The 26145-nt window shown below is 43.5% G+C and overlaps 1 long non-coding RNA gene across 2 annotated transcripts; it reads left to right on the top strand.

The window, feature by feature from the left end:
• Nucleotides 1-2295: 2295 nt before the first annotated feature.
• On the top strand, nucleotides 2296-24901 carry LOC144364852 (uncharacterized). 2 transcript variants are annotated; one of them, XR_013422947.1, is made up of 7 exons: nucleotides 2296-2593; nucleotides 4012-4253; nucleotides 8140-8386; nucleotides 11116-11208; nucleotides 21191-21436; nucleotides 21923-22079; nucleotides 22567-24901. It is a non-coding gene; the product is annotated as an uncharacterized LOC144364852 (long non-coding RNA). The 2 variants fall into 2 exon arrangements; XR_013422946.1 differs by having other exon boundaries at nucleotides 21923-24901.
• Nucleotides 24902-26145: the final 1244 nt, after the last annotated feature.

Below are 26145 nucleotides of genomic sequence, written 5' to 3'. Positions count from 1 at the left end.
GGTGGCACAGGCCATAACCCCTGTGGCTCAGGAGAATTATACATGGGTATCCTAAATTCAAAGCCACCCTCAATAAAAAGCAAGGCACTAAGGAACTAAGTGAGACTCTCTCTCTAAATAAATACAAAAAAAAATGACTATTGATGTGTCTCAGTGCCCCTGAGTTAAATACCTGGTACAAAAAAAGGAAAAAGAAAAAAAAACTCAATTGAGGACAAATACATTAAAGAAACAAACAAAACCAAACAACAAAAAAAAATCCCTTAATTTTGGACAAATTAACTACACTATTATGAGGATGGTCTTAGGCCTGGCCTAAACAACTCCATTTTAACAACTTCAGTTTGAAACATGCAGTATCACAAGGCATGCCTAAAGAATCCCTGCAGTATTGCCCTCATACATAAACAAATCACTTCCCCCTCACCTTGATAAACAGAGTGAGGCCTCTGGCAGGTTGTCCTCACCTAATAAGAGGGAAGGGTGAGAAGACCAAGGTGCAGACCACGAGACCAGAAGTTTCTGGCCCTAGAATAAATGATGTCATGGAAAAATCTGGTGGTAACTAACAAGGATTAAAAAGGGGGTAAAAAAGTGGCAAAATTTAATATAAATAATAGAGCAAATGAACAGATGTTCAGCCAGCACAATAAAAAAATGCACTTGAGCTGGATAGGCTTATGAGGACTTGGAATGACATCTTATCACTTCTCATCATTTGCATTATCCTCCCCACTCTTAAACTCTACAGCCATATAATGACCTTAGTGAGAGGGGAAAGGGTAAAAGATTATGAGATGTTCTTCTCATGTGATGAAAACTTAATTTCAGTGGGGAGAAACACAATGGGGAAAATAAAACCAAGAGGCAAGATCTCCCACACACCTAAAATATATACTTTGATGAATAAAAAATTCATCACAACTTTTTAACTTTTCTGCTGTCTGGTCATATGAGAAAGCAAATTGTATTTTAAATTTCTAAGCAATATCCTAAGACAGTAATATTTCCCAGAGGGAAAAACAATATAATACACTAGTATAATTTAAAAATTTCTAGCATCCATAATAAAAATTAAGAAGAAAAGCTTAAATCAATTATAATAACTTAAACCACTATATCCAAAATATTATTATTTTTGAAAATATAAATTGACTAATAAATAAATATATTTTTCAAGCTTCATCCTAAAATTCACTCTTGACTTCTCAGGGATATCTATGTTCACCACAGCTATATTCCATGTTTGAGATTCTATGAACACCCTGACCTCAGCAAGGTGACAAAAAATGAACAACTCAGTTCTGTGTCATAGGTTATGAAATAAACATACCAAAAATCTTTCTGTCAGGGCCAAAGAACAGGAGAGACTCTGCACTTTGAGAGAGTATCCATCTACAACTCAGAAGTGTACAAAAGTGGACACTGTTTCTCACAGGATTCTGGGCACAGATCTATTTCCATTTTAGATATCATACTGTAATCAAATGAGATGGGTATCACTGGAGAGAAGACTCTAGGTCATCAGATCATCAGTAACCCAGAAACTAGAGTCTAAACATTTTTTTAAAAATTTATTTTGCAGTTTTTCTTTAGCCTAATGCAGGGTTGTGATTTCAATTTTCTTCTTTAGTACGGGGTACTCTGAGAATACCATCAAACATTAAAGGCTTTTGGCTAGAGTAGAAGTAAAATTGCATCTCTAAATTTCTGTACACAGATAAGGCTAAAGGATTACTGATATTGTATCACTAATTCTGCCTTTTGTAATAGATGAGGTTTATACAGCTCTTCAATGCCAAAAAATATTTTCAAAATCTCATAAGTACTGTGTGTGTGTGTGTGTTTGTGTTTATATGAGTGTAGTATTGGTGGTTAAACTGTATGTATGTGTGTGTGTGTGTGTGTGTGTGTGTGAGTGTAGTAGTGAGGGTTAAACTGAGAGAATTATTATTCCTGAGATATATCCTCAATTTTTTCTTTTCTTTTTTTTAATTTTGAAACAGAATCTTACAAAAATTCTTTGTGGTATGCCCACATTTTTTTAGTTAATATCAAGACCAAATATGCCTGACCCAAAGGCAAAACTTACCTCCTATAGAAGCCATGATTTGTCAGGGGCTAGAAGGAAGTTCTCCTTCAAAGAATAGCCTGACACTTACAAGAAACAGCCCCCTGGGAGACATCCTGAAGCCATCTATCTCCCTGAGACATCCTGTGGCCATCTGTCTTCCTGAAACATCCTGTGGTTATTTCACCTTGTGAAGACATCCAGCAACTGCCAATAAGAGAGCTTCCCCATCCCCAGCATATAAATACCCCTGTGTGAACAATAAAAATTTGCAGCTTGATCAGAACTCCTGTCTTGCTGTCATCCCTCGTGTCTCTTGTCCCTTCATTCCTCCCCAGCTAGGTTTCTCGCCGTCATTGATGTGTCCTGCCAGTCGGGACATTTGGCATCCAACGTGGGCCTCGAGCCTTTGACTGAGGGGGAAAGCCATCCTCCGGGGAGACTTGGCCAAGGGGAGCTCGCGATCGCCTCGGCAGACACGACCAAGAGACAAATCCAGGAGGAGAGTGGGGACGATGCACGGTGAGTGACCCACCATGGGACAAGCAGTCTCGTCACATAATTTGTTTTTGTCAGGCCTCAAGGAGGCCCTCAAGACATGGAGGGGGAGGGGGGCGTGTTAAGAAAAAGGACTTAAAATTATTCTTTTCATACGTAGGAGAATTGTGTCCGTGGTTTCCCCTTGAAGGGACCATTGATGGTAAAAGATGGCTTAGAGTAGGAGACTGTTTAAAAGATTATTATGAATCCTTTGGCCCAGAAAAGGTGCCTGTTCCCACCTTTTCTTACTGGAACTTAATTAATAAAATTCTTAAAAGTTCACCTTTTGACAATGGTACCTTAAAACTTGTCAGGATTGGGGAAGAGGCTATGTAAATGACCTCTCATCCCCCCTTGGCATGTCCTTCAGTTAGTATAGACATAGATAGATCCTTCTCAGTCTCCCCAGGACCATGGAAACCTTCCTGGTCCCTCTCAAAATCCCACCCTAATGAATAAGGCTCCAATGTTTACCAACTGCCTTTATCCAGTTTTAAATCTGGAGACACATTGACCCCTGGGGAGGAGGCTACCTTGGAGAAGGAAGCAGCTCCCTACCATTCAGAAGACCCACCACCTCTCAGGACCCTGCCACAGCCTATAGGACTTACACATCCACCTCCCTCCTATATCCCTCCTGCCTTTTGTCTCAGGCCCTTCAGGGGCCAACTGCCCCCTCAGATATTTTTTCTCCACTTCCCTTGCCTAACCTGGCTCGCTTTCAAGAGTCTCTCCAACATAGATGGGAACAGATCCAACTTTTAAAAGAATTAAGATCCCTTGACTTTGAGCTTTGCTCATTAGCCTTAGGCACGGAGTCAACTCAAGCTGTCCCAAGGCGGTCTAATACAAAGGCTAAGCCGCGCCATTGGTCTGTTCTCCCCTTCCCAGTCACCCACAGTCAGACAGATAAGCCCGCCCAGGCTGAGGACAAAGACTTAGAGGAGGATCTAGAGGAGGAAGCAGGGGAAATGGATCAAGGGGAGGAAGTAGGGGAAGGGCAAGAGGAAGATCAGGACTCAGAGGATGAGGAGTTCACCCCTAGGCAGGAAAAAAAAACCCAGAGTGTCTACAAAAAATTAAGCCTGCATTTTCTTGAAAAACTTAAAAAGTCTTGTGCTCACTATGGCCCCACTGCTCCTTACACACTGGCTTTATTAGAAAGCCACAGTGCACAATGGCTTACTCCTAATGATTGGAAATTTTTAGCCCCAGCTACCCTCAGTGCTGGAGACTTCCTGTTATGGAATGCAGATTTCAAAGAGCACTGTCAGGAAACTGCTCAAAAAGATTTAACTAAAGCCTCCTCTAAATCCTGGACTTATGTTAAGCTAGTGGGCAATGCGCCTTTTGACACTAACCCTAAACAGGCGCGTTTCCCTGCTGGACTTTTGGCGCAGATTCAGATGGCTGGCTTACATGCTTGGAGAGGCCTCCCTCAAATGGGCTCAGCTACCACTTCCCTGGCAAAAATTCGACAAGGGCCTGAGGAGCCTTATAGTGACTTTGTTGCCCGGCTCAACCTCGCTGCGGAACGCTTACTTGGACCAAGCAAAAGCGAAAGCACCTTTGTAAAACATCTTGCCTTTGAAAACACCAAACCAGCATGTCAAGATGTTCTTCGACCACATAGGGATAACAGGTAACTTTCTGACTTTATTAGACTCTGTACTGGGGTGGGTGCAGACCATGCCATGAGTCTTGCCATAGGTGCCGCCTTTACCAAGGCCTTTTGCAATCCTGGCTCATGTATTTGCTTTACTTGTAAACAACCTGGCCATTTTGCACGCGAGTGTCCGACAGGCAAACAAAGCCTAGGGATAGCGTCTCCCCAAACCAGGGCTAAACTGCCCCCAGCCACCCTTTGCCCTAGATGTGGTAAAGGTCATCACTGGGCCAATGAGTGTAGATCTAAGACAAATGCCCTTGGACAGCCTATTTCTTCCCGCTTCTTGGGAAACTCCTTTCGGGGCCAGCCCCTGGCCCCGACCTCCCCCAGGACAAACCCAGGGGCAATAAGGTTTGTTCCCTCCCAAACTCCCAACCTACCTCAAAATCCTTCTCCATGATTGCCTCCCTCAAACGAGCCACCCCAGGCAGTGCAGGATTGGACCTATGTGCCACCACCGATACAATATCAGACTCCATGCAAAGGGCCCCAAATAATACCCACTGGAATTATGGGTCCCCCTCCATCTCATATGTGTGCCCTTATTCTTGGAAGAGCCTCTACTACCTTACAAGGTGTTCAGGTCTTCCCTGGCATTATTGATAATGATTTCACTGGAGAAATAAAAATAATGGCCACAGCTATTAATGGAGTTGCAGCCATCCCAGCAGGAACAAGACTTGCACAATTAATACTCCTTCCCTTAGATTCAGGAGGCACTTCCACCACCTAAACCCTACCACAGGGGACTGCTTCCTTGGGCTCCTTTGATGTGTATTGGGTTCAGCCCATTTCTCACAATAGACCCACCCTTACCCTACTTATTGAAGGAAAGGAATTCCAAGGAATCCTAGATACTGGAGCTGATAGCACAGTTATTTCTCAAAAATACTGGCCATCAGGTTGGCCCCTCACCCCATCCTTGACTGACCTTAAAGGGATAGGACAGTCAAAAAATCCTCTGGTCAGCTCTAGGGCTCTTAGCTGAACTGATAAAGAGGGTAATAAGGGAACTGTCACTCCTTTCGTTGTTCCTGACCTCCCTGTTAACCTATGGGGCCGAGATATTTTGAGTGAAATGGAAATTATTCTTGCCAGTCCCAATTCCATGGTGACTCATCAAATGCTTCATATGAATTTTGTCCCTGGTACATGCCTTGGGAGACTGAGACAAGGACTGGTTGAGCCTATACAACCCATACAAAAAACAAATACATATGGACTTGGGTATTTGGATTTTTAGTGTCGGTCCCTGACTCTCCTGTACCCCATGCAGATAAGATTATTTGAGAGACTCAGACTCCTGTGTGGGTGGATCAGTGGCCCCTTACCCAAGAAAAATTGAAGGCTGCCTCCATGTTAGTACAGGAACAGCTGGCAGCCGGCCATGTAGAACCCTCAACCTCACCAAGGAATACTCGTATTTTTGTTATTAAGAAAAAATCAGGCAAATGGCACCTTTTACAAGATTTGTGTGCCATTAATAAAGTTATGTGCCCAATGGGAGCACTACAGCCAGGCATTCTCACACCAGTGGCTATTCCCAAAAACTATTGTAAAATGGTCATTAACTTAAAAGGTTGCTTTTTTACTATTCCTTTACATCCTGAGGATAGACCCTATTTTGCCTTTAGTCTCCCTCACAGGGCCCTATGCAGAGATTTCAATGGAAGGTTCTTCCCCAAGGTATGGCCAACAGCCCTAGTCTTTGCCAAAAATACATCACTCAGGCAGTAGACCCTGTGAGAGAGCAATGGCCACAAATTTATATTTTACATTATATGGATGATTTGTTAATTGCTGCACCTAATACCCATGACCTTAATAATTGTTACTTGGACCTTTACAAAACCCTCACTACCTTGGGACTACAGATAGTTCCTGATAAGTTTCAAGCACAGGACCCTTATACCTATTTGGGCCTTAAACTTCAAGATAATTAGATCCAAATTCCTAAAATACAACTATGTGTGGAGCATCTTCACACCCTTAATGATTTTCAAAAATTACTGGGGGATATTCAATGGCTAAGACCATATTTAAAATTACCCACTTGTGTGCTTTTGCCCCTTAATGATATTTTGAGAGGTGATTCCCACCCCTCATCCCCTCAAAAGCTTACTCCCGAGGCATGACAGGCATTAAACCAAGTCACAGAAGCCATTGCCCAACAGTTTGTTACACAAATTTCTTATAACCTTCCTCTGGTTCTGGTTATTTTACACACTCCTCATACACCCACAGGAATATTTTGGCAGCAGGATTCACATTTTAAAAATAAAGGCTGCCCTTGCTTTGGGTCCATTTACCAACCACATCCTCCAAGGTTATTACTGTTTATCCTGCTCAGGTAGCTTCTATTATTATCAAAGGTCGCTTGCTTTCTTGACAACATTTTGGCAAAGACCCTGATAATATTTTAATTCCATATACTAAGGACCAAACCCAATTTTTACTACAGATGGGGGATGAATGGGGTATTGCTCTATCAGGCTTTTGGGGAACAATTCATAACCACCTCCCCAATGACCCCCTTTTACATTTTGCTCAATTACATCCATTTATTTTTCCCAAAATTACTCAAAAGGCTCCCATTCCTCAAGCCCTTACTGTCTTTACAGACAGTTCCAGTAATGGCTGTGTGGTCTTTGTTGTCAATAACCAGCCTACCACCTTTGATACTGTCTATCAGTCAGCACAGCTTGTGGAATTGTTTGCCATAACACAAGTTTTTATAACATTTTTTGATAAGCCTGTTAATATTTATACAGACAGTGCCTACATTGCTCATTCTGTGCCCCTGCTGGAGATTTCACCCACCATTAAGGCTTCTTCCAAAGCAGCCTTTCTGTTTAACCAGCTTCAGCATCTAATTCAGGCCAGAAAACACCCATTTTTTTTAGGACACATTAGGGCACACTCTGATCTTCCCAGCCCTCTAACACAACGTAATGCCCAAGCTGATGCGGTAACTCATTCCATCTATCCAATTTTTGTTGGCTCCGTTCAAAAGGCCATGGAGTTACACAATCTTCACCATTTAAATTCCCAGAGCCCTCAATTACTTTGTAAAATTACCAGGCAACAGGCGCGAGAAATAGTAAAAGCATGTCCTGCTTGCACTGTCTCCCTCCCCATTCAACACTTGGGCATTAACCTCCGAGGATTACTGCCCAATCAGGTTTGGCAAATGGATGTTACTCATTTTCCTGGATTTGAAAAAACCAAATATATACACGTTTCTATAGATACCTTCAGTGGCTTTATTTTTGCATCACCACATTCCGGAGAGGCTACCAAAGATGTCCTTTTTCGTCTTGTTTCAGCCTTTTCTGTAATGGGTAAACCAATACATATTAAACAGATAATGGTCCTGCATATACCAGTGCCAAGTTTAAACAGTTTTGTGCTACCTTACAAATGTGTCATACTACTGGAATTCCATACAACCCTCAGGGCCAAGGCATTGTGGAATGTGCCCACCTTACCTTAAAGACTTCGCTAACCCGCCTTAAGGCTTTCGCCCTTGTATTTACCACTCCCAGGGATCACCTTAACCATGCATTATTTGCCCTTAATTTTCTTACCCTAGACAGTGAAGGCCATTCGGCCGCAGACAGACACTGGCATCCCTTGTCCAATTATGTTCGCCCACCTGTTATGTGGCGCGATCCCCTTACAAATAAATGGAAAGGCCCAGATCCTGTCCTCATCTGGGGATGAGGCTCAGCTTGTGTTTTGTACCAAGAGCAAGCAGCCCCAAGATGGTTACCAGAATGCCTGGTTAAACTGGTTAATGACTTACCTCAACCCAGGGACAGAGACCCTCCCCCTGAGGACAAATTTTCCTCTTTTTCAGGTGCAGCCAACAATCTGTGTGAGGATCCTGCTTAAGGCACTTCTGTTGAACAGGTTTGTACACGGAGGCCTTGGCCCTCCACCTTCCAACATCGTGGAGTACCTTTTTGGCCCCCTCTGCGAATGCAAGGGAAGATCTTGGACTCAGGCTCCCACTAGTTGGCCCAGACTGCTGACTGCGTGACTAAGGTGGCTTACCTCCATGCCGAGGTTGACCATAAACTTGGAGGAGTTCATCAGCCTAATGGGTATGTATTATCAAGCCAAAGATTATTCCCCCCAGTACAAGTAAAGCTCTCCAAAATTGTTCTGCAACTTGCACGCATACCCAGTTGATGCATGTCTCTTGTTATTCGTCGGCCTCAACTTGTGTTAACAAACAAGGAGAACAATTTTTTGAAGCCACCCTAACTAAAACTCATGCAGCAGGGGGGACCACTATTCATTATACCCCGTTCTCTTTGACTGGGGAGGAGAAGGCAAACACACCAAGCTACAGTCAGCTGGATGCCAAGGGACTGTTGGTAAATCCTCCTGCTGGCCCATTAAGGCCCCTACAAAGGTCTCTGATGGTGGAGGACCCACTGATTCTGTCAAGCATCTTCAGATAATCAAACTTTTGAAACCCCAAATCCCTGAGCTCATATATCATTCCTTAATGCTGCCTAAATCCCAGCTCCCAGATTTAGATACCAATACATTAGATATTTTGGAAACTACCTTCTCCTTGCTTAATAATTCCAACCCCACCCTTGCTGGTGATTGCTGGCTCTGCATGACAACAGGGGCAATCATGCCTATGGCAGTTCCTATTAATTCTATCATAGACAATGATAATACATGCCAAACCAGATTTCCTTTTAAAGTACAGCCTATAAGCACTTTTACATCATGTCTTTTAGGCATGATGCAGAATAATACCTATGATATTAATGTTGGAGATACTTCCTTTGGAAATTGCTCAAAAGTACAAAATTATTCCTCACCCACCCCATCTCCTTGTCCCCCCAATGGCACAGTTTTTATGTGTGGAGGAAACTCGGCCTTCCCCAGGCTTCCAGCAAATTGGACCGGTGGCTGTGTTCTTGCCTTATTACTCCCTGATATAACTATTGTCCCAGGAGAAGAACCTCTATCTATTCCTAGCCTAGACACCTTAGTCAAAAGATACAGGCAGGCAATACAGGCCTTACCACTCCTTGCCAGCCTTGGAATAACAGCTGCTGTGGGCACAGATACAGCTGGCTTAGGCATGGCTATACACTCTTACCGTCGCCTGTCTCAACAACTTACAGATGATGTACAAACTCTATCAGGAACCATTAAAGATTTACAGGACCAAATAGACTCCCTGGAAGAAGTGGTCTTCAAAATACATGAGGCTTATATTTGCTGACAGCTAACCAGGGAGGTATTTGCTTGGCCCTAGGGGAACGATGCTGCTTTTATACCAATAAATCAGGCATAGTACGGCACTAAAATTAAGCAGCTTCAAGAAAATCTAGAAAAGAGATGAAGGGAACTATTTGAAAATCCCCTCTGGACTGGGCTTAATGGATTTCTACCCTTCCTTCTTCCCCTATTAGGCCCTTTGTTGGGTTTACTTTTAATGGTGTCCATAGGACCCTGCATTATAAACAGGCTGGTACAATTTATTAAAGAACAGATTAATATTTTGGCCTCTAAGCCCATACAGGTCCACTATCATCATCTGGAGATGGAAGACCATGCTGCCAACATTTAAAAGGATGTTCCACCCTTCTCTCAGGCTTATTTCTTAAGTTTACATCCCCACAGATCTCTCTTTCTTATATAAAAGTATAAGTAACAGCTCTAACCAAGCATCTTCTGCCATTGCCATAAGGGTTAACTTATCCCTCCTCCATGGACCCCTCCCGTTGGGGGAGGATGCACCCATGGAGTGAGGACGTTAGGCCATAATAACAGAGGGTGCAGGAAGGACTGCAGGAGGATGGATCCATGGATCCCCTAACCCAAGACCTCTGAGTGACACACTCTGGTGCATGGCAGTTGGCATGCTTCTTCCTCAAAACCGTCTCCTCCAAAAACATGCCAAGGCCACAAAATCTCCTAGTAAAGATGCTCGATCGGATCAGGAGATATTCTAAGGCCTCCTAGAGGAACAGAGCCTCTATCACCCCCTAAAAAACATGGCCAATAAGGTATGGTCAAATATTTTATATAAGAAAGGGGGAAATGTCATGGGCTAGAAGGAAATTCTCTTTCAAAGAATAGCCTGACATTTACAAGAAACAGCCCCTGGGAGACATCCTGCAGCTACCTATCTTCCTAAAACATCCTGTGGTTATCAGGATCATCAGACATCCTGCAGCTGGCAGTTTTACCACCCACATCCAGCAACTGCCTATAAGAGAGCTTCCCCATCCCCAGCATATAAATACCCCTGTGTGAACAATAAAAGTTTGCAACTTGATCAGAACTGCTGTCTTGCTGTCATCCCTCGTGTCTTTTGTCCCTTCATTCCTCCCCACCTAAGTTCGCCGCTGTCGTTGATGTGTCCTGCAGGTTGGAACAGATTATATCAAAAACCTGTCTTCATCCCTAGAAATTCTTTCTTCTGATTCTTTAGTTCTGTTATTGAAACTTTGAACTGTAATTTTCTATTTAATTAACCGAATTCTTTCTTTATTTCCTCTGATTTCTGATTGGTTCTTTTTTATTTCATCTATGTCTTTGTCCAATTTCTTCTACATATCATAATGTGTGTTTCTAACTTCTTTTATTGTCCATCCGTATTCTTCTGTGTCCTCAATTTTCTTAAAAATCATCCCTTGAGTTCTTTCTCCAGCTGTTTAATTCTGCCCCAGTACACTGTTCCAGACCATAAGAATGTGACTGAGACACTCATCGTTGCACAGCTCCTGAAGGCTGTGTCATTCCTAAGTGCACCTGACAAGCATCCTGGCACAAATCTTTCACTGTTTTCTGTTAACAGGGCACTGCGTTGCAAAACCTGAGGCGATCTTCAAGCTGGAGCAAGGCACTGGGCCTTGGACAGTAGGCGAAGCCCCGCACCAGTGCCTCCCAGGTCAGTCAGTGCATGCTGTGCAGGGAGCCACGTTGAGCTGTTTTCATCTGTGTTTCCTCAGGTCCCAATCCTAAGGAAGCGGGTCTTGTGTGTCAGCCCCTTCCTTTGTACAGTCTCCAAGGAGTGCTCTCTCATGTACACCCAGGTTTATGTTCTCATAATGAATACTTCATTCAATTTTCCCAAACCCCCAACCCCCATATGGATCTTCTTGATATTTTGATTGGTTAGGTACTTTTTGTAAATTCTCATTTTTTCTTTTTTCCTCCATCTTCATAGCCTCTTTTTCAAGCATTCATTTTTGTGCTGACTTTTTCAGTACTTATTGTTGATCTCTCACAAACACCATCATTTTTATAATTGTGGGAACAACAGTAGTAAATAAAACAAATGAATCTCTCAATAGAGCTTACATTTTGTTGAGACTGAAATTAAATAAATTTATATTTGGTATTAAGAACACAAATAATATTTTACCTGGATGCGAAAAAGAAAAAAAATAGGAAAGGTCTAAAAAGAAGGCAGCTTCAAGGGGGTTATTATTTATTTACTTGAGCTTTTTTGAGATGACTATTTTCTAAGGTGTTATTTTAGGAAAGTTTTAAGGAGATAATTATTTGTTTGCTTTAGCTTAATTTTGAGATAACTATTTTCTAAATGTTGTACATGCTACAATAGATGGATATAAAATCTAGACTTGAGAATGATCATTGTATTGAAGAAACAAATTTTGAAATCAGCAGCTTAAAACAAATATTTAAATAATGATCATTACAAGGACTTAGGGAATTGATATGGAACTGCAAAGAGAGACCAAGAATCAAGCCTCAGGTGGCATCAGAACCCATGTGACTGAGGAGAGCTGGCACAAGAGCATGCAAACGGCTGGCCCTAGGCTGAAGTTGACAACTAGAGGCCAGGTGGCTAAAGGCTCAGATTTTGTGTGGGAGTTTTATTTCTAGTTAGCCATTTGCCTTTCTCTTTGTGGATATAATCCTAGAATAATGAACACAATTAATTTGTATAGGACATTCCATTTTCTACCAAATCAGACGCAGTTGAACCTTTATGCACAAAAGAAAAGTCTACCGAAGCAGTGAGTTACCAAGCTGAATGCATGTGCCTGAAACTAAGGGGAAGTGCCAGGGCTACTGATATCTGAAGTACCAGAAAGACATACATTTCAAAGATGATGGGCACAGTGTGGATTGGAGAACCAAGTGTTTAGTTCCATCAGGAAACATACTGCAGATTTCTGTACCCTTTATGGTTAATTCAGGTAAAATTAGGTCTTTGGAGGAAATAATCTTCTAGTGTAGGGAAGAAAGCAATTTGTGCTTGTACAGCTCCCTAGATGTCTATCTCCTTTCCCCTGGAGGAATAAAGACTAGACAAACACAGATACCAATCCTTTTGTGGTCAGGTGGCAGACGAGTGAACTGTGCATGCATCCCAACAGCAGGTAATCCTGGAATTCTTCCATTCCATATCTGAAAGAGCAGGGAAGTCAGAGGAGATCACCTCCATTGTCATCAGAAGAAAAAACTAAAGCAAACAAATAGATAAAAGAAATGGTAGATGAAAAGAACTCTGTTAAAAGTCACAGCTAAACAGTAGGTTCCTGTTTTAACTAAGTGTATCTGCATCTCATAGAACAACTTAGAGCCAACAAAGGCAAACATCATATGTTAGTATAAATTAAGTTACTTTTTTGCCATTCCTTCAGTAAGGACAAAGTCCCGCAATTCAATATAATTATTTTGCAATCTTGTATCATCAGGATAAGGAGCTACTTTACCTTTGTTTTAGAATTCTGTAAGAAAGTTTCACGTGTTGTTAATGAATATGGTGATTTGTATATAATTTTAGATGTCCAGAAAGTGAATGGTCTGAATGAGACCAGCCAGGAAAAGCAAGAGAGACATTTCTGGCAAATTGGACTCCCCAACAGCAGCACCTCAACTGAGGAGAAGTTCACATTAGGAACAAGGTTTAATTTGAGCTCAAAGCAGGTTTCAAGTCTAGCTCTAAAGAGTGGGCCAGAGGGGCTTGATGTGTGATAGAAGGAGCTTCTCCCTAGTGAGCTTGAGGAGGTGCAGGCTGGAGAGGAGCCTAGTGGTCTTAACATTCCTTAAAGAAACCTATCATCAAAACCCAAATATGAATCATCACTCCCCCCGACACCTGTCTTCTGTTAGGTGGGCCCTGGAATGTACATCAACAGTCATCACAGAGAAAAGAGGGCCAAGACTAACTATAGAGGCTGGACAGAGGATGACCCAGGAGGGTTTCCCTGAGGATGGCCCACAGGAAGCAAGTGTGAGGGCTGAGGGAAGAAGAAGGTGGTGCCCTGGGAAGTGGAGGTGGGATCGAAGGGTCTGAGGAGATATCACTGAACACCTTTTGCTTCATTGTGATCCACATTTCTTTGTTTCCTTTTTGAACACAGGGAGGGTGAAAGGTTCTCCTGACATCTGGTTTCAGCTGGTTTCTGCTCTCCCTCCAAAGAGAACCTGAGGGCTGTCTCAGCTCACGGAGAATCCCTGTCCTCTCTGCCACCTTCTAGAAGCCACAGACTTGTTAGATGGTCTGTGTTTAGTTAGGCATGTCCTCTTTCATCCATGACACCAGGTGGAAAGTGTGCCTGCTGGCCTTCATGCAGAACACAAAGGCAATTGATGAGGTCAGAGCCCTTGTAATCCAATCTTCTCAGCTCTGAACAATGCTGCACAAGTATATGAGCTTTGGGGGATGTTCTGGAACCAAACCATAACATTTAGGAAAACAAAACTAAATAAGAAAATCTTTCAGACCAAGGGTTAAGCAAAGCATTCTCATATTTGACAAAGAAATGCAATCTAGAAAAGGAAAGATTAATAAACTGGTAAACTTCTGCTCAACCAGTTCAGTGGATAAAAAGACAAGTTACAGATGGGCGTGGTGATGCTTGCCTGTAATCCCAGTGGCTCTGAAAACTGAGACAGGAGGATCACGAGTTCAAAGCCAGCCTCAGTAAGTTAGTGAGACACTAAGCAATTTATTGAGACCCTGTTTCAAAATAAAATATTAAAAAGGGGGCTTGGAATGTGGCTAGTGGTTAAGTGCCCCTGGGTTCCATCCCCAATACCAAAAATAAACAAATAAATAAAATAAATAAAAATAAAAAGACAAGTTAGAGAATGAGATAAAAATGCAAGCAAGTGGCCATGCCTGTCTTCCCAGCTACTCAGGAGGCTAAGACAGGAGGATCACCTCAGCCTCAGCTCTTAGTGAGACTCCCCGTCTCAAAAAATAATAATAATAAATATAAAGGACTGGGATGTAGATCAGTGATAAAGTGCCCCAGGTTTAATCCACAGTATCTACACATTAAAAAGAAAAAAAGAAAATGCAAACCACACTTTGAGCAAAGGACTACTACCTTGAGTGTTTAAGGTATTCTTAAAACTCTACAATGATGAAAACAGATAGGCCTTTCAGAGAATGGCAAAAGAATTGAGGAGACTTGATTAAAGAGAGTATAATATAAAGGGAGATCATTCAACATCCTGGGGATTCCTGAACTAAGATGAGTGAGCAAATGGTCAAGCCAAGAGACAAGTGCACCCAAGGCCCAGGACAACACTTAGCAAAGAAAAATAAATTGTCAACACACAGGAGTTTGGATGATTCCTCAGAAATTCACACTAAAAAATCCAAAAGCTTACACACTGCCTGAGTCTAGTCAAGCAACACTGGTGAGATGATCAGATGATACAGAGGAGGGCAGCATCAAGGCTGTCAGCGGTTAAGGATGTGGCAAGGCTGGTGAAGGGCAAAGGTGGACAACAAGAGGAAGAGAGGGGTGGCTCTCAACACTGGAGGCCTTCTGCATCCTGACTGCAGCTGTGAGCACCTGATAGAGCCACAACACAGGGTTTCAAGAGGTCAACAGGGAAGGCTGGGTAAAGGGCACAGAGGTCTCTCATCGCCATTTCTAACTTGGTGTGTAACTGAAATTACCTCAATATAAAACATTCAATTCTTTTGAAGAGCTCAGGCTTCAGGACAAAGCTAGATGACTATGCAAGTCACTTCCCTGCTCATGGGGTGAAAAGGATTGAATTAGTTAGAGCTGAATGGTCCAAGAACAGAGCTTAGTGCAGAGGAGAGCTCCCAGGTGGCTGTCAGAGATGGGCCTTCTTAGGGTGCTCTCTTTTTTTTGAACTCTTAAAAAAATCATTTTATTGATCCTCTACCATACAAAATTTATTCAAATTACATCTATTTGAAGTGGTAAGATCACAGCTAGAGAACAGGTCACCTGTATTGAATCTATTTACAAAATCCATCATAAAAGCTTTTGTGTTGTTGGTATTTTCTTTTTAACATTATATTAATATATTTTCTTCTGTAAACTCGTGTACAACACAAAGATAAACTGATTTGTAATTTGCCTACTCCAAGTCTTGGGAGAAATACTTCCTTTTTTCAAAATAGCATACCCCATATGAAGAAACCCCCTCACCCTGACACATGCCACCTGACCTGCTCCATAAGGCCCCTTCCTCCACATGCTCTGCCCACCTCTTGGCCCAGCATGCAGAGTTCTTCCTTCCTCTTTCCTAAAAACTAAAGCTTTAAACACTGCAATTCTATTTATAGATCCACACATATGAAAACAAGAACCACATGAAATACAAAAACAAGGTAATATTCTTGAAAAACTACAAACCAGCTAGGAAATATTCTGGTAGGGCTTACAAATTAATTACTATTTTGTACAAAATTGCTAAATAATGAAAAGGTGAGTCAATTACATGTCCACTCAAGTAAAGCGATTGCTATACATAATTCTGTACATATGAACACATGCCTAACACTGTTTGACAGCTCATGTTTTGGCTGCTGTACACTCTTATTTTCTAAGGCTCATGCAGTCATAATCCACACTTGTAACTTTTAGCCAATTTTTTAATTAATTAATTTATTTCAATTAGGTATATATGGCAGAAGAATGCATTTTGATTCATTGTACACAATTACAGTACAACTTTTTATTTCTCTGGTTGTACATGATGTAGCATCACACCATATATACAATCATAGATGTACCTAGGGTAATGATGTCCACTCATTCAACCATTTTTTTCTGCCCCCATGCACCCTCCCCACCCTCCCTCCCCTTTGCCCAATCACAGTTTCTCCATTTTGCTCATGCCTCCCCTAACCCCATTATGGATCAGCATTCACTTATTAGAGAGAACATTCAGCCTTTGGTTTTTTGAGATTGGCTTACTTTGCTTAGCATGATATTCTCCAACTCCACCCATTAACCTGAAAATGCCATAATTTTATTCTCTTTGAATGCTGAGAATGTTCTATTGTGTATGTATACCACAGCTTCTTTATCCATTCATCTATTGAGGGGCATTTAGTTTGCTTCCACAGTTTAGTTATTGTGAATTGAGCTGCTATGAACATTGATGTGGCTGTAATAGTATGCTGATTTTAAGTCCTTTGAGTACAGACCAAAGAGTGGGATAGCTGGGTCAAATGGTATCTATGATATTTTTCCTTTTACTGACATGTATTCTCAATTAATTTAGCATGATGACCATACTAAATTTTATACTTAATAGACATGGACATTCATGTTTTATTCCTTACTTAGGAAAACACATTATATCTCCAATACTTATAATTTTTTCTCTACTATCAAGTTGTATTTACACATTTTTTAAATTTTCTTTTCATTGTTGAAGGACTTTTATTTTCACTTATTTGTAAGTGGTGCTGAGAATCGAACCCAGTGCCTCACACATGCTAGGCAAGTGTGCTACTGCTGAGCCACAACCCCAGCCCCTGTATTAACACATTTTTTAGCACCAATTGATTTCCAAATGCCTCATGATGGACAATTCTCTTTGTTATATCAGGTTGTAGTGGCACACCCTTTCTCCATAGAAAAGTCAACTGGGCTTCTCCAGAAATCTTCACCATGGCTGATTTTAGGACTGTCAGGAAAAGAGTCTCTTTAAAGGGTTTAATGTAGGTAAACTTCCAATTTTCGTGTTGCCCTGTTTTACTTGGCCACTGGCTGGGAAGAAATATGGAGAAGAAGCTCTCCCCTTCTCAGGTGTTGTTCTTGAAACTTGCATAAATAGTGAAATAAAGAAAAAAGAAAGAAAAAAACTGCTTTTATGTGAACTTCTGCAGACTGTAAACTTCTGAGCCCCTCCCCTTATATGCTGGGTATAAAATTCTAAAACTACCTAAACTTGAGATTCAGGGGATTGACTGATTACAGCAGCAGCTGTGCCCTCTGAACCTGACTGCAGCTAAATAAAACTGTTTCATGCTATCTTCGGTGCCTTGCCTCATCTGTACCTACAACAAGGTTATACATTTCTTTTCTTCCTTAATTTCTACATTCCTCTTGTAGATGGATTAAAGGTGTATACAGATAAATGTAAACAAAGAAAAGTAATATCTGTTCTTATTAATGATAAATTGACTAATTATTATACCCTACCTCAAATCTCTCTACAACAGGTTGAGTGAGCTACAATTGTCCTGGCACTAAGAGACTATTTTCTACTACTTTAAACATTATTACAGATTCTTATTATATAACTAAACTTGTTCCTCATATTTTTATAGCTATATTATGCCCTCATTTGGATTCAAAGTTACTATGTCTTTTTTTAAACCTTTTAAACTATTTTACAGTGTCACATGCCTTCTATCTTCCTCTCTCATATACACAGCCATACCTTGATTCCTGGACATTTGATGGAAGGTAATGCTCATACAGATAAAGCTGTGAAATCCCTTTGTTCTTTATTTTCAGATACTGTAAAATATTATGGATTTTTTTCATCAAAATGCTTGATCACTAAAAAATGTTTTCCATCTCTTCTCAACAGTTCATGCTATAGTCAACAACTGTTCTCACTTTTCGAGACCCCATGTAAAACTCTGTAAATCCACAAGTCCTATGTTCTAATACACTTTGACAAATGAATGCTATCCATTTCCCTCTTTTTCATTCTTACTTCTTTCTTTCTTTCTTTTTTTAAAAATATTTTACTTTAGTTGTTTTGGACACAGTATCTTTATTTTATTTTTATGTGGTGCTGAGGATCAAACCCAGTGCCCTGCATGTGCTAGGCAAGCACTGTACCACTGAGCCACAACCCCAGACTCCTTACTCCTTTCTTCACATTTTTATTTATACTCTTTCTAAGTTCATCTGGGTTAGTGCCCAAAAGTCTAATAAGGTATCTATTTACATTTCTCATTTATTACTTTGTTTTGCCACCATGGACAAGCCTATTCATTTTAAATGGATATGCCCTACATGTATATCTCATGCTTTTGCATAATTTTGTAATCAATAAAATATAATTTTAAACTATAAAATTTGTCATAATCCTACCAGACAGGCTTTGGTTAAACAAACACATGGCACTCTTAAAACTTGCCTTAAAAAAGGAAAGAAAGGGGATCTAGCATCTCTCATATTAATAATGTTTTGGATGTTGTTTTATTTATAGTTAATGCACTCAACATGCAACACAAAGTTTATATTGGTTATCACAATTGGTTATATGTTTTGGATAGACATTTTATTCCCAAACAGCCATCACGAAAAATTTATGTAATATATAGGTTTCTACCAGACTCAGGACAACAAGATCCTATGCCTCTGATCACACAGGGGAAAGGATAGACTGCTATGCTTACACCAATAGGACCAGTTTGGATTCTAGCTTGGTGTGTGAGACTTATCAATTATAAATGGAGATCAGAAGCCTGATTCCCAAGTCTGTTTGATTGTGGATGAGGAGAATCCCACAATGATCACTCTCCTCAAAATAAAAGATATACTGAAAGAGGATCCCAAGATACTAGACTTCCAGTAACGTGAGGGGATATAAAATCATTAACAGCATCAGTGATAGACCCAGCCTGATTCCCTCTTAAATTTGGGAGACATCTTGCCACAAAGCCATGAAAAGCTAATTTCGGCTTTATTATAAATTACTACAAATTCCAAACTTACTTGGAATGCCTGCCTGTACCTTGAACTCACCCATGCCTGGCTCTCTCTGACCAGATAGCAGCTCTCTCTAAACTTTAGTGACACCTCACAAATCTTGGCCTTCCCTGGCCAGATCACGACCTTCTCTGAGGCTATAATGACCTTCATAAATTCTGATCTTGGGGCTAGCAAAAATGTAAACTAGCCTTTGTATTATGCTCTTTGGAGTTTTGTTATCTGTAACCTCCCTTTGTGTAACTTTCTGGGCCACTGGCTCCTGCTGTGTATCTGTGCCTCCTGGGGAGTTTCTGTCCCTGATGAGGGAGGAAGTGAGTACAGTGTAAAGCTGGGCTGGAAGAAAGCTTCAGTGCTGTCTTGTTCCCACAGTTTTTGGTGAGAGAGGCAGCCTGGCCAGTCAAAATAATAAGTTTGCTTTAATTTGATTTTAATTGGAGTCAGTGGTTTTTTCTTTGCGTCCTGGTCTAACAACAGCTCCACAGTTGTTGGCTCAAATGGGGTTAAAATGTACTTCAGAAGACTTGTTACTTCTTTGATTGCTAAACTCAAACAAAACTCTGTAAATGCTTTAGTCTTAATGATAACATTGTTCTGTTGTTGTACCTCAGCTGTGGAAATTCAGTACAGTCAGACTCCTTGACTTCCAAAATTCATCATAATATTTGGGTTTACTTGGCTAAAATTGTTATATACCTACAAAAATATCTCATGGTATTCATTGTTGTCTTAGCAGACTAACTGTGTTCTTACTATCCCCACAGGATTTAATAGGCCACCATCCAGTGTAATGTACCTATAAAGGTCTATTTCCCTAGATAAAAACTGTGATAATTCAGTAAACCTTCTCTCTAAGGCAAAACTTAACATTTTCCTTAGTGAGTATCCCTGGAATAGCTGTTAGGGCTTCCAAAACAACTAAAAAACTGGCCTGTGCTATGATAAAAAATTATACCTCTATGGCAATTAATATGCTTAATGTAGAACAAAACAACACCATCAAACCATACTTGATAATCAGGCTACAATTGATTATTATTTATTATTACATTATAAGGATGTCAGGAGTTCATTAATATGTGTTGCTTGAATTTAAGTGATAACAGTAATTCTATTTCAAAGGAGTTAGATTACTTTAAAGATATCATTGATGAAGTCTGAAAAGACAATTGCTAAGAGCCACAGCCAAGTAATATGATGCATGGCACTTTTGGTTGTAAGGTGACGCCAGCTAGCCATTGAGATGATATGATTATGTTAAGATTTACATTCATATGGATATTGGACTCCTGCTGTTCACCTTGGCCTGCTATGGGACTCCTGGAGAGTTCCCATTGGTTGGGGAAGTACAGTAGGAGGGAATTGCCGGGGAGGTCCTTGTCCCCGGTTCTGGTAGAACACAACCGCGTGTGGGGACCGGCTTGCTTCCCTGACGTGTACGGGGTATTGGCGGCATTTTCAAAAATAAAGTTTTGTTCCTGCTTGAGTGGCTCATGATTCTGTGCCTAGCCAGACTGCGGCAGACAATGGAGATTTAGATTTATTAGATTGGCTTATTTCATGGTTACCCAACTTTACTTGGGTCAAACAATTATTCATAGGTGGCTATTTACTAATGCTGGGATTGTTATTTTGTGCTTGCTGTTCTTAATGTCTACCCTATTATTTTTTGCCTCCACCAGCATTAAACAAAAAAAAAATATTATTCATCCAAAAAGGCCTTAAAAAACAAAAAGGGGGGGGAGCTGTAGGAGTCCTGTGTTTAGGATTGGGGTCCCTGAGCCAGCTGAGGTGGGGGCTGAGTTGGGTTCACATCACTAGGAATGCACTCCAGTCAGAGCAGGAAGGAGTCTAGAAGGAGAGTGTGAAGGAAAGAGGAGCAGCATTGGGAAACCACCTTGCTACAGGGGCTAGGATAGTTGTTCTATCCCTGTCTTCCAGTGACTCCCCTGGTCTGAGAGAGGCTTCACCGTGCATCTCGGGAATCTCAGTGCTCCAGATCTCAGTGTCCTGAAGGCCTCACATATTCATTCTGTTTCAATAAAGCTGGTCCCTCCCTCTAACCTGCACAGCAACATCAGCTCTTGCTCCTGTGTTCTGACCTGGATCATCAGTCCTGCCCTGGGGCCGATGACCATGCTTCTCAGCTATAAGCTGACCCTCAAGAGACAGGAAGAGGCCTGGGAGGTAAAACTTTGGCTGGTTCCCAGGGTCTTTTCTCTCCCAGAGTGACTGCAGTGAATAGTGAGATGGGGAGGGGGTCAGAAGCCGATGTGTGTGTATATGCATCATCCCTATGTACACAAGTATGCCAGTGTGTGTGTGTGTGTGTGTGTGTATGCACACGCACACACACACTCACAATAGGGCATGAGAATACCTATGTGTGGATGTGTTTTTGTGTTTGTGACTGTACATGAGTGTGCCTGTGCTTTGTGTCTACATGTGTGTGTGCACTGCGGTGGGTGTTTGAGCATGTCAGTGTGAAATGTGCCTGTAGTTGTGTGTGTGCCTGTGTTTTGTGAGCAGGTGTGTGTCTGTGTGTGAGTGTTCACGTGTGTGTGTGTGTGTGTGTGTGTGTGTGTGTGTGTGTGTGATTGGCCTGCTGTGTGTACTCTCCAGCTGGACCCAGCCCCACACCTAAGTGTCTGCTCACTGCCTCTGGCTCTGCAGCTGGCCTGGAACAAGGACTGCATTGTGGGGATGACTTGGCTCATCCTTGAAGCCAACAAGTTGGACCCTGGGTCTGCCTATTAGGCCAGGCTGCGTGTGTGGATGGCCATGCTGGAGGATGACGTGACTGAGGAGGAGCATCATGAGGGCCAGTGGGGTGAGTGGAGCCAATCTATGTGCTTCCCCTCGCTCCAGTGAGGAGGTGGGTCCACATGGATGCTGCTCATCCACAGCCTTGACCTCCACTCTTCTGTCCATCCCACCTCTCCACTCTTCACCCCGAGGCCCCTTTTCCTGCAGTCTGAGATGTGCAAGGGGAAACGTACCCTGAGCATGAGCCTGAATCTAGTGGCTACCACTGGGAGTGAGTGGGATCTGGAACTCTATGCCAGGCTAGTGCTCAGTCTCCTTAGTGAGGGTGAGGCTGAACCTTGTGCACAGTGGTGCTGGGAAGGCTCAACGACCTGACCACCAGCCATGTGGCAGAAGGAGGGGTGGGCTGAGAGTGAGACTCACCCCAGGGACTTCAGCAGGCTTTGCACTAACCTCTGAGGCCATCCCAAATTCTTTCCTCTGGCCCAGGAAACTGATAGGGGCCCTTTGTCAGGTGGGCTTGGGGGGAATCTCTTCTTTCCTGCCTACAGGCCTCCTGGTCCTATCCTGAGCTGGCTAGACAGCACTTTTATTGCTATGCCTGTCTTTCTCCTTCTGACTGGCCTGACCTACCTCCTGTTCAAGCACCAGGTAGGTGGCTACTGTGTGTGCATGAGCCTTTACGCTTGTCTATCAGTGCATGCACACACAATGTCTTAGCATGTGCACGTGAGTACGTACATGTAAATGTCTTAGTGTATGCATGTTTTAGTGTGTGTGCACGTGTGTGGGCATATCAGTCTGTGCATGTGTAGGAATGTGGTGTCTGGGACACAGGGCCAACCCCCCTGCTCTTTTCCTTCCCTCTCCATTGTCTGGTCCTTAATATAGTAGGATTTTCAAGTGTCCATACTGGGCCATTGTGTGTCCCCAAGTTGACAGGGGAGAGGAGAAAAGGGGGTGCTGTGGTAAAGTTGAACATGTAGCCAGCTTAGTCTCCACCAACTTTGGACAGACACAGAGTCCCTGAAACTCAGGAACCTGAGGTCCTTGTCTCCTGGCACTGGGGATTTTCCTTGGTTTTCTCATCTGTTCACATGTTGTATGGAAGTGCTATTTGGGGCAACTGAGCTGCACAAGACCCTGTTCTCAGTCCTGGCAGATGCCTCAGAGAGCAAGATAAGCCCCCACACCTTATGTATCACATGTAAGGTTATGAGGTCACAGGAGACTTATCTGGGACTGGGGAGGAAACTGTCCAGCTGCAGACAAATGGTGGAAAGAACAAGAGGGTTGGACAAAAGTCAGGAGGGGATGGAGAGGATGTCAGCTTCTCCTTGGAGCACTGGAAAAGCACAGCATGTGATGCCATGCCAATTGATTCATATATTTAGAATGGACCACTGAGATATGGGTAATTTGACTGAGCGAGGGTGAGGAGACAGAACACCATGGAGGGAGTTGCCAGTGTCTTAGGCAGAGAAGCTGGGATTTGAGTGGTGTCACCTGAGGTGAAACCCAGGGGCTAGGCCCTGGGAAGTGAGGGAAGGTGAGCTGAGCCCTAGCCCAGCCCCAGATCCAGTTCCATTCTTGAGGGGAAAACTAAACTTTCTCCGGACTAATCTGTCTGCTCTGCTACTGGGGGAAATGTTCAGTTCAAGGTGCATATTGTGGGCTGTCTGCATTCACCCCATCTCTTTCCATCTTTTCACCTCCTCCCTCCCAATGGTCTTTGACCTGTGGCTCTGGGGAAGGGTCTTGGACTTGTACTCCCTGTGTGGCACTAACAGGACCCCTGACTCCTTCTTTGGTGGACACCATGAAGTGCCTGGCCCCTTCTGGGCCCCTGGGTAGCTCCCTGGTACCACTGCACATGATTGCACCATGTATTTTCCCGATGTGGGCCTGTTGGGCTCCCACAGGCCACAGGGAGGTGAGAGAAACCTGGAGGGCCACATCAGATCATCTTTGTAGTCCCCCACTGCTGATGGGTTGGCAGCTCATGCTCCCTGAGAGGAGGTGGGGAGAGGAAAACCTCCCATGGTGGTCTCTGTCTTTCCCTTTCAGTGTTGTGTTCCTGCCCAGGGTCCAGGCCAAGCTGATCCTGCTCTTTCTCAGGGTCTCTCCTCCTGATGGACCAGGATCTTGCTCCACCCTGTGGCCAGGGATGTCCCCTTCACACTGTCTCCAGCTTAGTATGCAAAAACACCCCTTTTCCTCTCAATAGGAAGTCCAGTTTTCTGTTGTCCAAGAGTATAAGTTGTAGCTCAAAACCGGGCACGTGGCTATGGAGAGAATCCCTCTCTTCTCCAAGCAGTGGATGTGACTGTCAAGAGCCCAGGCAGCTGTTCTGTCAAGAGGATGCGTGCACACACGTATGCACGCACGATGCACGCATGCACAGACGCACTGGAAACTACTTCTGTGCAGTGGGTTTCCTGAGGCCTAGAAGTTTCAGGCAGATGGTGGAGAAGCACGTGTCTTCACTTAGCTGAGGACCTACCTTCCGAAGGCTGCCTGGCCTGCTCTGCTCCTGGCCAAGAAGCTTTGTCGCCCTCTGGGATGAAGTCCCTTCCGGCTTTCCACTTTGTGGTTCCTGGTGAGGATGTGAGGCTTCCCACAAAGGCAGCCTTGTGCTCACCACTGTGCTCCTGTTGGACATTGTGGATCCCAGTGGAGAGCCTCATGTAGGGAGGGCACCAGTGTGTCCAGCAGTTTGTGGGGTGCAGCACTGGCTGGAGTGGTGTCATGGGACCAGAGCTGGGTAAGTAATGCATGGGGAAGAGGCAAAGTGTGTCTCTCTCCCTGTAAGGAGGTTCATGGATGCGCCGACCCTGCTGAGTCCTGTTTGAGATAGGAACTTTGCTGGATAGTTCTTAGGGAACCAGGAGCAGGGTGGGGTAGGAGGTGGGAGGGTGGAGGTGGGTGAGGTAGGAGCTCTGTGGGGTAGGAGCTGGGTGGGATAGTGCAGGGGAGGGGATGCCCTGTGCTGTCCCTAAGAGGCAGTGACTAAAGGGGTGACTGTGCTGAGGCTTGTGGGGGAAGGGTCCTGGCTGGAGATCTTAAGGGACCTGAGCTGGGTGGGGTAGTGTCTGGGGAGGAGGGGCACTGTGCCTGTTGCCACTAGGCATTATTTGGTAACATTCCTGGGCAAAGCCCCACCCTCAACAACAGGCGAGTGCATGAAGCACATGAGCTTGGGCGGGCATATTGCAAACTGTTTCTGTGCTCTGAGTCTCCAGGCATCCAGAAGTGGCCAGTAGACAGTGGAGAAGCATGTTCCTTAAGAACCTGAGATCCTTCGTGCTGAACCTGGGAGCAGAGCCTAGGTAGGGAGACCTCCAGTGTCCTCAGCAATGTGTGGTGTATGGCCCTGGCTGGAGAGGTGTTGGGGGACCAGACTGGATGGAGTAGGTGCTAGGTGTGGTAGTGTGTGAGGAGGGGGTACGCTGTTTCTGTAAAGTGGTGCCTGGAGAGGAAGCTCATGCTGAGGCCTTTGGGGGCACCGCCCAGGCTGAAGAGGCTTCAGGGGAACCGAACTGGTTGAGGAAGTTGGTGGGGAGGGGGCACACTGTGTTTTTACCTGTGAGGAGATGCCTGGAGGGGGCGCTCTTGCTGAGGCCTGTGGGAACAAGGCCCTCACTGGAGAGGTGTTAGGGCACCAGGAACTGGATGGGGTAGTACATGGGGAGGGTACTTGCTGTGCCTGTCGCTGCAATGCAATGCCTACAGCGGGTGCTTGTGCTGAGGCCTGTGGGGGTGCAGTCCTGGTTGGAAAGTTATTGGGAGACCAGAGCTAAATGGGGTGGAGCTTGGTGGGGTAGGAACTTTTGTGGGGAGAGGTGCACTGTGCCTGTTCTTGATAGGGGGTAGCTGGAGGGGGCAGTCGTCCTGAGGCTTGTAGGGGCACAACCCTGGCTGGAGAGGTCTTAGGGGACAAGATCTGGGTGAGGTAGTACCTTGGGAGGGCTGAACTGTTTCTATAACTGTGAGGTAGGGCCTGGGAACATCCCTGCACATAGCCCTGCCCTCGACACACATGTGCATGCAGTTTGCACACATTCACTGATTCATGCAGGGACTTATCCCAAACTGCATCTGCACAGTGGATTTCTGGGCAGCCTAAAAGT

Source organism: Ictidomys tridecemlineatus, chromosome 1 (assembly GCF_052094955.1).
Source record: "Ictidomys tridecemlineatus isolate mIctTri1 chromosome 1, mIctTri1.hap1, whole genome shotgun sequence".
NCBI classification, from domain to species: Eukaryota; Metazoa; Chordata; class Mammalia; order Rodentia; family Sciuridae; genus Ictidomys; species Ictidomys tridecemlineatus.
The sequence above is the reverse complement of the archived record's forward strand: the minus strand, read 5'-3'. Positions and strand labels throughout refer to the sequence as shown.